Source organism: Hordeum vulgare, chromosome 5H, assembly GCF_904849725.1.
Source record: "Hordeum vulgare subsp. vulgare chromosome 5H, MorexV3_pseudomolecules_assembly, whole genome shotgun sequence".
Classification (NCBI taxonomy): domain Eukaryota; kingdom Viridiplantae; phylum Streptophyta; class Magnoliopsida; order Poales; family Poaceae; genus Hordeum; species Hordeum vulgare.
In genome coordinates, this window is record NC_058522.1 from 212,186,081 (window position 1) to 212,200,779 (window position 14,699).

Sequence of the window (14,699 nt, forward strand, 5' to 3'; positions counted from 1 at the left end):
AATTTCCCACCTCTTTTCGATTTTCCACTTTTTCCTCATGGTCTTTCCTTGGATGACTTTGTCAGCCCATTATGCCTTATTGCGCATCCAACAAACCCACCTGGACCCCTTGGGGTCTGGTGGGCCCACCCAGGGGGCCCCCGGAACCCATTCGTTACTCCCAGTGCACTGCCGGCCATGCACGAAAACCTTCTGGAATCCAAACACCAACTTCCTATGTATAAATCTTCGTTTCCGGACCATTCCGAAACTCATCGTGACGTCCGAGATCTCATCCGGGACTCCGAACAAAACTTTGGTCACCAACACATATAACTCAACTAAACCGAAATGTCACCGAACCTTAAGTGTGCATTCCCCGCGGGTTCGAGAACTATGCAGACATGACCTGAGACACTCCCCGATCAATAATCAATAGCGGGATCTGGATGTCCATATTGGCTCCCACATATTCTACAAAGATCTCTATCGCTTGAACCTCTATGTCAAGGATTCGGTTAATCCCGTATGTTGTTCCCTTTGTGCTTCGGTATGTTACTTGCCCGAGATTCAATCGTCGGTATCTCCATACCTAGTTCAATCTCGTTACCGGCAAGTCTCTTTACTCGTTCTGTAATACAAGATCACGTAACTAACTCCTTAGTCAAATTGCGTGCAAGGCTTGTTTCGATGTTGTATTACCGAGTGGGCCCCGAGATACCTCTTCATCACACAGAGTGACAAATCCTAGTCTTGATCCATGCTAACCCAACAGACACCTTTGGAGATACTTGTAGAGCACCTTTATATTCACCCAGTTACGTTGCGACGTTTGATACACACAAGGTATTCCTCCGTTGTCCAGGAGTTGCATGATCTCATCGTCATAGGAACAGATACATTGACATGCAGAAAACAGTAGCAATAAACTGATATGATCATATGCTATGTTGATAGTTTGGGTCTTGCCCATCACATCATTCTCCCAATGATGTGATCTCGTTATCAAGTGACAACACTTGCCTATGGCCAGGAAGCATTGACCATCTTTGATCAACGATCTAGTCAACTAGAGGCTCACTAGGGAGAGTGTGTTGTCTATGTATCCACACATGTATTTGAGTTTCCAATCAATAAAATTCTAGCATGGATAATAAAAGGTTATAATTAACAAGGAAATATAATAATAACCAATTTATTATTGCCTTAGGGCATATTTCCAATAGTCTCCCACTTGCACTAGAGTCAATAATCTAGTTCACATCACTATGTGATTGTAATGAACCTAACACCCATACAGTTATGGGGTTTGATCATATCTTGCTTGTGAGAGAGGTTTTTATTCAATGGGTCTGAACCTTTCAGAGCCTTGTGTGCCTTACGAATCTCTATTTCATCCTATAGATGTTGCTACCACGGACCATTTGGAACTATTCCAAATGACTGCTCCACTATACGAATCCGGTTTACTACTCATAGTTATTCGGATTAGTGTCAAAGCTTGCATCGACGTAAATCTTTACGATGAACTCCTTAATCACCTCCATAATCGAGAAAAATTCCTTAGTCCACTAGTTACTAAGGATACTTTGACCGCTGTTTAGTGATTCAATCCTAGATCACTCTTTCATACCCCTTGACAAAATCATGGCAAGGCACGGATCAGGTGCGGTACACAAGATAGCATACTTTAGAGCTTACAACTAAGGCATAGGGGACGACCTTCGTCCTTTCTCTTTCTTCTGTCGTGGTCGGCCTTTGAGTCTTACTCAAATTCACACCTTACAACACATCCAAGAACTCCTTCTTTGCTAATCTATTTTGAACTCCTTCAGAAACTTGTCAAGGCATGCATTTCATTGAAAGTTCTATTAAGCTTTTGACCTATCTCTATAGATCTTGATGCTCAATGTTCAAGTAGCTCTATCTAGGTTTTCCTTTGAAAACTCCTTTCAACCAACCCTTTATGCATTACAGAAATTCTACATTACTTCCGATCAACAATATGTCAACCACATATACTTATCAGAAATTCTACAGTGCTCCCACTCACTTCTTTGGAAATATAAGTTACTCTTAAACCTTGTATAAACCCAAAAGCTTTGATCATCTCATCAAAGCGTATATTCCAACCCCGAGATGCTTGCACCAGTCCATAGAAGCATCGCTGGAGCTTGTATACTTGTTAGCATCCTTAGGATCGACAAAACCTTCTGGCTGTATCACATACAACCTTTCCTCCATGAAACCGTCAAGGAAACAATGTTTTGACATCCTATGTGCAATATTTCATAAATAAAGCAGCAACTGCTAACATAATTCCAACAGACCTTTAGCATCGCTACGAGTGAGAAAGTTTCATCATAGTCAACTCTTTGAACTTGTTGGAAACTTCTCTGTGATAAGTCGAGCTTTTCTTAATGGTGACTTTTCACCATCATCGTCTGTCTTCCTTTTAAATATCCATATGTACTTAATAGTCTTACAACCATCAAGTAGTTCTTCCAAAGTGTATACTTTATTTTATACACGGGTCATCTCTCGGATTTCATGGCCTCCAGCCATTTGCCGGAATCTGGGCCCACCATCGCTTCTCCATAGCTCGTAGGTTCATTATTGTTCAACAACATGACCTCCAAGACAGGGCTACCGTACTAATCTCTAGCAGTACGCGACCTTGTCGACCTACGAGGTTTGTAGTAACTTCATCCGAAGCTTAATGATCACTATCATCAGTTTCCACTTCAATTGGCATAGGCGCCATAGGAACAACTTCCTGCGCCTTGCTACACGCTGGTTGAAGTGATGGTTCAATAACCTCATCAAGTACCACCATGCTCCCATTCAATTCTTTCGAGACAAACCTTTCCTCGAGAAAGGACCCGTTTCTAGAAACAAATAATTTGCTTCCAGATCTGAGATAGGAGATGTACCCAACTGTTTTGGATATCCTATGAAGATGCATTTATCTGCTTTGGGTTCAAGCTTATCAGGCTGAAACTTTTTCACATAAACGTCGTAGCCCCAAACTTTCAAGAAACGACAGCTTGGGTTTCTCCAAACCATAGTTCATATGATGTCATCTCAACGGAATTATGTGGTGCCCTATTTAAAGTGAATGCGATTGTCTCTAATGCCTAACCAAAAACGATAGTGGTATTTCGATAAGAGACATCATAGTATGTGATATATCCAAGAGGGCGCGGCTATGATGTTCGGACACACCATCACACTATGCTGTTCTAGGTGGCATGAATTGTGAAACAATTTCCACATTGTCTTAACTGTGTACCAAAACTCGCAACTCAGATATTCATCTCTATGATCATATCGTAGACAGTTTATCCTCTTGTCATGACGATCTTCACTCTGAAATAGCTTTGAACTTTTCAGTATTTCAAACTTGTGATTCATCAAGGAAATACTCCAATATCTACTCAAATCGTCAATGAAGTAAGAACATAAGGATATCCACTGCGTGCCTTGGCACTCATTGGACTGCACACATAAAAAATGTATTACTTCCAACAAGTTACTTTCTTGTTCCATCTCACTGGAAAATGAGGCCTTCAGTGATCTTGCCCATGTGGTATGATATGCATGTCTCAAGTGATTCAAAATCAAGTGAGTCCAAACGATCCATCCGCATGGAGTTTCTTCATGCGTTTATACCAATAGGTATGGTTTGCATGTCTCAAACGTTTCAAAAATGAGTGAGTACAAAGATCCATCAGCATGGAGCTTCTTCATGCATTTTACACCAACATGACTCATGTGGCAGTGCCACAAGTAAGTGCTATTATCACTACTACTTTGTATCTTTTGGCATCAATATTATAAACATGTGTAGCACTATGATCGAGATTCAATAAACCATTGAAGGTAATTATTCAAGGAAATAGAATAACCACTATTATCTTTAAATGAATAATCGTATTGCAATAAACACGATCCAATCAAGTTCATGCTCAACGCAAACACCCAATAACACTTACTTAGGTTTAACACCAATCCCGATGGTAGAGGGAGCATGCGATGTTTGATCACATCAACCTTAGAATTACTTCCAACACACATCGTCACCTCACCCTTGCTAGTATCCTTTTATTCCGTAGCTTTTATTCCAAGCTACTAACACTTAGCAACTGAACCGGTAGCCAATACCCTCATGCTACTAGGAGTACTAGTAAAGTACACATCAATATCATGTATATCAAATATACTTTTGTCGACTTTGCCAGCCTTCTCATCTACCAAGTATCTAGGGTAGTTCCACCTCAGTGACCGTTCCCTTCAAAACAGAAGCTCTTAGTCTCGGGTTTGGGTTTAACCTTGGGTTTCTTCGTTAGAGCACCAACTGGTTTGCCGTTTCATGAAGTATCCCTTCTAGCCCTTGCCCTTCTTGAAACTAGTGGTTTTACTAACCATCAACAATTGATGCTCCTACTTGATTTCTACTTTCGCATTGTCAAACATTGCGAATCGCTCAAGGATCATCATATCTATCCTTGATATGGTATAGTTCATCACGAAGCTCTAGTAGCTTGGTGGCAGTGACTTTGGAGAACCATCACTATCTCATGTGGAAGATTAACTCCCACTTGATTCAAACGACTGTTGTACTCAGACAATCCAAGCACATGCTCAATGATTGAGCTTTTCTCCTTTAGTTTGTAGACAAAGAATCTTGTCAGAGGTATCATACCTCTCAACAAGGGCACGAGCATGAAATCCCAATTTCATCTCTTAGAACATCTCATATGTTCCGTGACGTACAAAACGTCTTCAGCGCCTCAATTCTAAGTCATTAAGTATTACGCACTGAACTATCACGTAGTCATCAAAAAATGTGTATGTCAGATGTTCGCAACATCCACAGACTACGCTCGAGGTTCAGCACACCGAGCGGTGCATTAAGGACATAAGCCTTTTGTGCAGCAATGAGTGTAATCCTCAGTTTACTGACCCAGTCCGCATAATTGCTACTATCATCTTTCAACTAAATTTTCTCTAGGAACATATCTAAAAATAGTAGACCTATCCTACCTCTTGAGCTTGTGTTGGTTTTTCCCTTGAAGAGGAAAGGGTGATGTAGCACAGTAGCAGTAAATATTTCCCTCAGTTTGAGAACCAAGGTATCAATCCAGTAGGAGTATGAAGGCAAGTCTCCAAAGTACCTGCGCAAAAACAGAAAAGTTGCACCCAACGCTACAAAGGGGTTGTTAATCCCTTCACGGTTGACTGCAAGGTGAGATCTGAAGGTGGAAAGTGTAACAAAGTAAAAGTGTAGAGCAGAAATAATGATGTTAAGTAGACCCGGGGGCCATAGTGTTCACTAGAGGCTTCTCTCATGATAGCAAATATTACGGTGGGTGAACGAATTACTGTCGAGAAATTGATAGAACCGCGCAAAGTCATGACGATATCTAAGGCAATTATCATACATATAGGAATCACGTCCGAGACAAGTAGACCGATACTTTCTGCATCTACTTCTATTACTCCAGACATTGACCGCTATCCAGCATGCATCTAGTGTATTGAGTTCATAACAAACAGAGTAACGCCTTAAGCAAGATGACATGATGTAGAGGGATAAATTCATGCAATAGATTTAAACCCCATATTTTTAACCTTGATGGCAACAACATGATGCGTGTCTCGCTACCCCTTCTGTCACTGGGTGAGGTCACCGCATGGTATGAACCCAAATCCAAGCACTTCTCCCATTGCAAGAATCATAGATCAAGTTGGCCAAACAAAACCCACAACTCGAAGAGAATTACAATGATATGAAATCATGAATATAAGAGATCAGAGGAAACTCAACTAAGATTCGTAGATAATCTTATCATACATCAACAATTCATCGGATCTCGACAAGCACACCGCAAAATAAGATTACATCGGATAGATCTCCATGAAGATCATGGAGAACTTTGTATTGAAGATCCAAGAGAGAGAAGAAGCCATCTAGCTACTAGCTATGGACTCGAAGGTCTATGGTGAACTACTCACGCATCATCAGAGAGGCAATGGCGTTGATGAAGAAGCCCTCCGTATCTGAATCCCCCCTCCGGCAGGGCACCAGAACATGCCCCAGATGGGATCATCCGGAGACAGAAGCTTGCAACGGTGGAAAAGTATTTTCATGGCTCTCTCCCGTGGTTTCAAATTTTTCGAGGATTTATAGGCGAAAGAAGTAGGGCAAAGAAGCCATGGGGGGGCCACAAGCTTGCTAGGGCCCCCGAGGCCACGGCTAGGGGGATTGTGGCCTCCCCCTGGAGCCTTTTCCTTTGTTCTCAAGCTCCCTCCGTATCTTCTGTTCCGGAAAAAATCTTTTCGGGGGTTTTATTCCGTTTGGACTGTGTTTCATATACTCCTTTGAAAAAGGTCAAAAACACGAAAAAAACAGGAACTGGCACTTGTCACTGAGTTAATAAGTTAATCCCAAAAAAGATATAAAATGCATACAAAACATCCAAAGTTTGACAAGATAATAGCATGGAACCATCAAAAATTATATATACGTTGGAGACGTATCAAGCATGCCCAAGCTTAACTCCTGCTCGTCCTCGAGTAGGAAAGTGATAAAGCTGAATTTTTGATGTGGAATGCTACCTAACATATTTGTCCTTTGTAACTTCTTTCTTGTGGCATGAATGTTCAGATCCGTAAGATTCAAAACAATAGTTTGCTATTGACATGAAAAAAATAATACTTCAAGCAAACTAGCAAGGTAATCATGAACTTTTGAAATAACAAGGACAAAGAAAGTTATCCCTACAAAATCATATAATCTGGCTATGCTCCATCGTCCCCACACAATGAATTGAAATCAGGCACAACCCCGGTATTTTCCAAGTAATTGTTTTCGCACTCTTACTTTCTCAAACCTTTTCCAACTCTCACACAATACATCAGCGTGAGCCATGGATATAGCACTATAGGTGGAATAGAGTGTGGTGGAGGTTGTGAGGCAAAAAGGAGGAGATGGTCACATTGTCTTGGTGTATTAATGGGCTGTGGAGATGCCCATCAATAGATATCAATGTTAATGAGTAGGGATTACCATGCAACGGATGCACTTAGAGCTATAAGTGTGTGAAAGCTCAAAAGGAGAACTAGTGGGTGTGCACCCAACTTGCTTGCTCACGAAGACCTAGGGCAATTTTGAGGAAGCCCATCATTGGAATATACAAGCAAAGTTATATAATGAAGATTCCCACTAGTATATGGAAGTGTCAAAACAAGAGACTCTCAATCATGAGGAACATGGTGCTATTTTGAAGCACAAGTGTGGAAGAAGATAGTAGCATTGTCCCTTCTCTCTTTTTCTCTCTCATTTTTGTTTGGACTCTTTTGTCTCTTTTCATCAAAAAAAAGTTGGTGGGCATCTTTGGCCTATTTTCATTTTTCCTCACAGGGGACAATGCTCTAATAATGATGATCATCACACTTTTATTTACTCACAACTCAATACTTAGAGCAATGATGACTCTATAGGAAATGCCTCCGGGATGTGCAACGATCTAGCTTAGCGTATGACGTTGAAACATCTCGCTAGCTATCTTATGATCATGCAATGGCAATATGAAAGTGACGGCACATGTCATGAGACGGAACGGTGGGAGTTGCATGGCAATATATCTCTTAATGGCTATGAAAAGGCCATGATAGGTAGGTATGGTGGCTGTTTTGAGGAAGATATATGGTGGTTTTGTGCACCGATGAAAGTTGTGCGAAACTAGAGAGGCTAGCAACGGTGGAAGGTGAAAGTGCATGTATACCATGGACTCACATTAGTCATGAAGAACTCATGTACTTATTGCGAGACTTTTATTAGTAATTGAAACAAAGTGCTACACGCATACTCCTAGGGGAAGGGTTGGTAGGTGTTAACCATCGCGCGATCTCGACCGCAACACAAAGGATAACAATCACTAAATCAATTATGCTCTGACTTCCTAACATAGCGGTTCACCATACGTGCATGTTACGGGAATCACTAACTTCAACACAAATATTTCTAGATTCACGACACCCTACTAACATAACTCTAATACTACCATATCCATGTTTCAAAACTAATTGAGAGGAATCAAACTTCTCTTTACTAATCAATGCACATGAATATGGAAGTTCCATTATATCCTCTTTGGATGCCTATCATCTTTAGGACTACTTTCATAGCACAAGCCAACTACCAAGTTACTCAAAGAGAGCACTCTCAAAAAGATATAAGTGAAGATCAAGAGTTCTTATTTCTCCAAATTATGACAGCGCCGTGCTCTAAAAAGATCTAAGTGAAGCACTAGAGCAAAGTTATCTAGCTCAAAAGATATAAGTGAAGCACATGCGAGCTAAATTGCCTAACTCAAAAGATATAAGTGAAGCTCAATGAGTATTCTAGCAAATTCACGATGACTGCATGTGTCTCTCAAAAAGGTGTGCAGCAAGGATGATTGTGACACAACAAAAAGAAAAGCCTCCTATAATACACGATGCTCCAAGCAAAACACATAGCATGTGGTGAATAAAAATATAGCTCCAAGTAACGTTACTGATGGATTGAAGACGAAAGAGGGGATGCCTTCCCGGGGCATCCCCAAGATTAGGATTTTTTGTGCCCTTGACTTTGTCTTGGGATTCCTTGGGCATCCCCAAGCTTGATATCTTTCCACTCTTTATCCCATTGTCCATGAGAACATCACCCAAAACTTGAAAACTTCACAACACGAAACTTAAACAGAAACTCATGATATCATTAGCACAAGAAAACAAACCGCCACCTCTTTTTGTACTGTAGCAAACTTGATTTCTATTTATATTGGTGTTATATTACTGTATTCTCACTTTTCCATGGCTAGTCCCCCCGATACTATCCATAGTTTCATCAAAATAAGCACTCAACACAACAAAAACATCATCTGTCAAAAACAGACCGGTCTATAGCAATCTGTATACTTCGTGTACTTATGGTATCTCAAAAATTCTGAAAATTATGAGAATTTGGGGAATTCGCATATCAACCGGCAGAAAAAATAATCAACTCAAGAGCTCTTTCTGGATAGGAATGAAAAATAATTTCGTGAGCGCAAAGTTTCTGTCTTTTTCAGCAAGATCAAACAACCAACACTAAATCTAGTCATAAAGGTTTTACTTGGCACAAACACAAAAAGAAACACAAAAAAACACAATCATAACATAATTATGATAGTGTGGACACAACAAAACAGAAATAAAAAAACAAATATAAATTCATTGGGTTGCCTCCCAACAAGCGCTATTGTTTAACGCCCTTAGCTAGGCATAAGGCGATAGAATCACGTATCGTCGTCTTTGGTGCTCAAACCATAAGTAGCCCTCATCATGGATTCATAAGGCAATCTTATTTTATTTCTAGGAAAATGTTCCATGCCCTTCTTTAATGGAAATTAAATCTAATATTCCCTTCCTTCATATCGATGATAGCACCAATAGTCCTTAGGAAAGGTCTACCAAGAATGATAGGACATGTCGGATTGCAATCAATATCAAGCACAATGAAATCCACGGGTACATAGTTCCTATTTGCAATAATAAGAACATCATTGATCCTTACCATGGGTTTCTTAACAGTAGAATCCGCAAGATGCAAATTAAGAGAGCACTCATCAATCTCATTGAAGCCTAGAACATCACATAAAGACTTTGGAATAGCGGAAACACTAGCACCCAAATCACACAAAACATTGCATTCATAGTTTTTGATCATGATTTTGATAGTGGTTCCCACTCATCATGAAGTTTTCTAGGAATAGAAACTTCCAACTCAAGTTTCTCTTCAAGAGATTTCATCATAGCATTGACGATATGATTGGTAAAGGCCTTGTTTTGGCTATAAGCGTGTGGAGATTTTAGCATGCATTGCATCAAGGAAATACATTCAATCAAAGAGAAACTATCATAATTGAATTCCTTGAAATCCAAAGTAGTAATTTCATTACTACTCAAAGTTTTGATATCCTCTACTCCACTTTTAATGCTTTTAGCATCAAGATAGATAGACTCCGAATCATTGGGGCGTTTCTCAACCAAAGTGGATTCATATCCATCCCCATCATCATTAGGTTTGACATTAGAAAACAAGGATTCAATGGGAGTCACACCAAGCACTTTTCGATCTTCGTGATTCTCATCACGAGAACATGCCTTTTTAAGCCATTCATGTCTAGCATGAATTTGGGCGGTTCTTTCTTTACTCTCATTCATGGAAACACACATAGCTTTCAAATTTTCATCCATATTGATCTTGGGAGGATCACATCTCACTTTCAAAGCATCAATATCAAGAGACAATCTATCAACGGTCGTAGCAAAGTCATCAATTTTGAGTAGTTTTCTTCTATGGACGCATTGAATATCTTTTGCAAGTTGATAAACTCTTTAATATTACTCCCTAAATCAAAGGGTAATTTATTGTAATTTCCATGGGCATTGTTGTACGAATTGCCAAAGTTATTAGAGGGATTACTAGGAAAAGGCCTAGGAATATAGTTACCTCTAAAAGCATTGTTGTGGCCAAAATTATTCCTACCAAAAATATTACCATCCAAGCTCTCATTGCTACTCTCAATCAAGGAATACAAGGGCATATAATTTGGATCTAAAGGAGCACCTATCATTAACTCATCCATCTTATCACTCAAAGAGTTAATTTCTTCTATAGCATGCACTTTTTTACTAGTAGGTGATCTTTCAGTGTGCCATTGAGAATAGTTTGTCATGATATTGTCTAGGAGTTTTGTAGCTTCTCCTAATGTGATTTCCATGAAAGTTCCACCGGAAGCGGAATCCAAGATATTTCTAGAAGCAAAATTCAAACCAGCATAGAAGATTTGTATAATCATCCAAAGACTCAAGGCATGAGCGGGACAATTTCTAATCATCAATTTCATTCCCTCCCAACATTGTGCAACATGTTCGTGATCTAGTTGCTTAAAATTCATGATATCATTACAGAGAGAGATAATCTTAGCCGGTGGAAAATACTTGGATATATAAGCATCTTTGCACTTGTTCCAAGAATCAATACTATTTTTGGGAAAAGATGAAAACCAAGTTTTTGCTCGATCTCGCAACGAGAACGGAAATGGCTTCAATTTAATCACATCATTATCCACATCTTTCTTCTTTTGCATATCGCCTAACTCAATGAATGTATTAAGATGGGATGCGGCATCTTCGCTAGGAAGGCCGGAGAATTGCTCTTTCATAAGAAGATTCAACGAAGCAGCATTGATTTCATATGATTCCGCACTAGTGGCGGGAGTAACCGGAGTACTAATAAAATCATTATTGTTAGTATTCGAGAAGTCACAAACTTTGGTGTTTTCAGTCATGGTGACTTCAGCAAGCAAGACAAGCACACAAGCGAACAGAAAGCAAGCGAAAGAAAAGGGCGAACGAAAAAGGCAAATATTTTTGTAAATTTTTGGTTTTTAGAAGTGGGGGAGAGGAAAACGAGAGGCAAAAAATTAAATGCAAGAGATGAGTTTGCGACAGTTACTTGGATAAGCTTCACTTAGAACAGTCCCCGGTGCCAGAAATTGACACGTTGGAGGAAGACTATTCTTGACTTGATGCTCCCCAGCAACAGCGCCAAAAATTCTTCTTGCTACTGAAAAGACCTCGATGACGCCTAGCGGTTGGGGGGTGAATAGGCTATTTAAAAACTTCTTCGGCTTAGATTTGAAACTAATGCGGAAATAAACTAAGAGGGTACTTGTCAAGCACAAATCCTAAATGCACTAGGAACTGCAACGTGTATCAACAACACGATCTACCCAGATGGACACAATACAGTTAGTAACAAGCACAAGTAAGTTACACAAACTTACTTGAGCTATATCACACGACAAGTAGGTGAACAACACAAGATACTAGATCACACTATATCACACGATATATCAAAGGCTGCAAGTATGAACGTGTGGATATAGAAGGTATGCTTGGATGATTAATCTTGTACAAGAAATAGCCAACACAATATAATGAGCACAAATAATATGCAATGTATGTATGCTCAAGTAACACAAGTAAACTACAAGTAAGGAGTTAGGGTTAAGGATAACCAAGGTCACTGAGACGAAGATGTATCCCGATGTTCACTTCCTTGGAGGGAAGCTAGTCATCGTTAGAGAGGTGGATGTTACCACGAAGGCACACCAACTCCTCGAAGGCTCACCCTATTCTCCCTTTGAGATAACACCACGAAGGCGTTTCTCAACCACTAGTGGTAAGCCTTTGAGGTAGCTTCCAAACCCTCACAAACTTTTCGGGGGTAATCACACGGATTGATTCCTCTCCGAAGAACTCCTACCGCCTAGGAGTCTCCAACCTCCAAGAGTAACAAGATCACAGGGATTGCTCAAAACTTTCTCAAATCACAAATCACTTTGGTGGGAAGAAGGAGAGGGAGACGATCTATCTTTTGATTGGAACAACTCTCAAAGGGGCTCACAAATGCTCTTGGGATCTAAGATTTGGTGTGAGCAAATGTGTGTGAGGTGGAAATGTGTTCTTATGAGGATATGGCTGTGTTAGGCACCCTCTCACGAAGTGGGAGAGGGGTATATATAGTGGGGAGTGTAAAACAGCCGTTGGGGACACTTTAAGACACAGGGTCCGGACGTCCGACAGTTTCTGGAAGTCCGGGCATCCGCAAGGGGTCGGACGTCCGACAGGGGCCGCTCGCCGACGCCTGTAGATATGACTGGAAACACTGTGAATTGCACAGCGACCGGATGTCCGGAGAAGACCGGAAATCAAAGTTATTCGACTCAATTTCTTCTTGTGGGAGGTTCCGGATTTCCGAAAGGGGACGGACGTCCGACCCTCGGACGTCCGGAGGGAGCCGGAAATCCGAGTTATAGATCTCATGTTCTTCTCGTGCAGGGCTCCGGATTTCCGAAGCTGGTCGGACGTCCGGCCCTCGGATGTCCGGAGGGAGCCGGAAATCCGAGTTATATGACTCAAATACTTCTGGCGGAGGGCTCCGGATTTCAGAAGCCTTCCGGTCGTCCGGCCCTCGGACGTCCGGAGGGAGCCGGAAGTCCGAGGCAATAGACCTGTTTTGAGATAGAAACAGAATAGCGAATATGTGGTATTGAGTAGGATAGTGAATATCTAGTTCGAGCAAGTTCATCACAAAAACCTGTGATCCCCTCTTAATAGTGCGGGATCCCTAAAGACTCAAGAATTGTAAAAGGGATACCGATGATCCATACTTGAGTGTGTACTTTTATTCGCTGATCATCACTCTGCACCGCTAACATCAAAGTAACTGATACCTTGAGTTAGCACTTTCACTTGAGATTGATGTTGTTGTTTCTTCTTGGCTCAATGTTGAAAGCAAGACATGATGAAGTCTTCAAGTAGCTCTCCCATACACAATGTAGAAAGCCTAGCTTATATGTTTATCTTCATTTGTCCACCATGTGAACATCCACAAGGATCAAGCATGTAGTGCTCAGGAATGCTTATCTTGATCTTGTCCTTGTTAGCACATGAGCTTGTCCTTATCAACAATACATAGCATAACACATGAATCAATAGGATATCATGAAACTCCACATGATAGTTCCACAATACATCATCCATAGGTGATGGCATAGCACACCATCCATAAGTATCGTTACATGATGATATATCATTCCATACAATGTGAGAGGAACTAAAATCGAAAACTAAGCTAAGATAAGATAATGTTCTCCCCCTTTGGCATCAAGGACCAAAAAGGAGGAAAACCGGCAATGCTATCACATACTCAAGGATCACCCTGATCAATATCATCATCAATCAGGCGACATCCTCACCATCATCATCCTCATCATCAGGTAAACCACTGCCACCAGCCTCGTCAAGGAAATCAGCCCACTCAGGACCAGATGGAAGCCAAAGTCAGAAGGAGGAGCAGCAGGAGGAGCCTCATCATCACTCACATCAAGAGTGCCCGAGGCTCTTAGACGAGCCTTGAGGGCATTCTTGGAGGATACTAAGCGAGAAACCACATCATGGGTTTGACCACACTGGAAAGAGACGACCTTCATCAAAGCAGAATGTGCCTTGCCAAGGAATTTGGCAATGCGACCGAGAGGAGCAGAGCTAGATGAGGGGGTGGCTGACCGGGCAGCAGTGTGGTGAGTGGATGTGGAGGATGGGGATTTATTGGGAGCATAGTTATCCACCATGTGAGCGGGAATGACCCACTTGCGATGTGTGTGAGTGACAGCAACAGAGAAATCAGCAACATGATTAATAAGAGCCTGGATGAAGGGGGCATGAGGAAAGGCTCGCTTGTATTGAAAGCTAGCAAGCCGAATCTCATGCCATAGAAAGTGAGGCACATTAATTTTGCTCCTGGGGTGCTCGTATAAGTGAGACATGATGTCAATGGAGTAGCCACGGCAAGAGCCCTTATCACCCATCTTGGGATAGAGGGTGCGGATAAGACACTGAGAGATGATGAAGTAGGGTGAGCGCCAGATGGATACCTGGTTAAGATCCTTCATGCGTTCATCCGCATCAAGCTCACTTAGTGGTTCGAGAAGATACCCACACGCCTCAATGGACATAGGCGCATGGTTAGGATCATCCCTATGTATTTTGAAGCCGGAGTTGGGGAAACCAAGTGCGGCAACAAATGTATCATAAGAAGCTATGAAGCGAACGTCAGA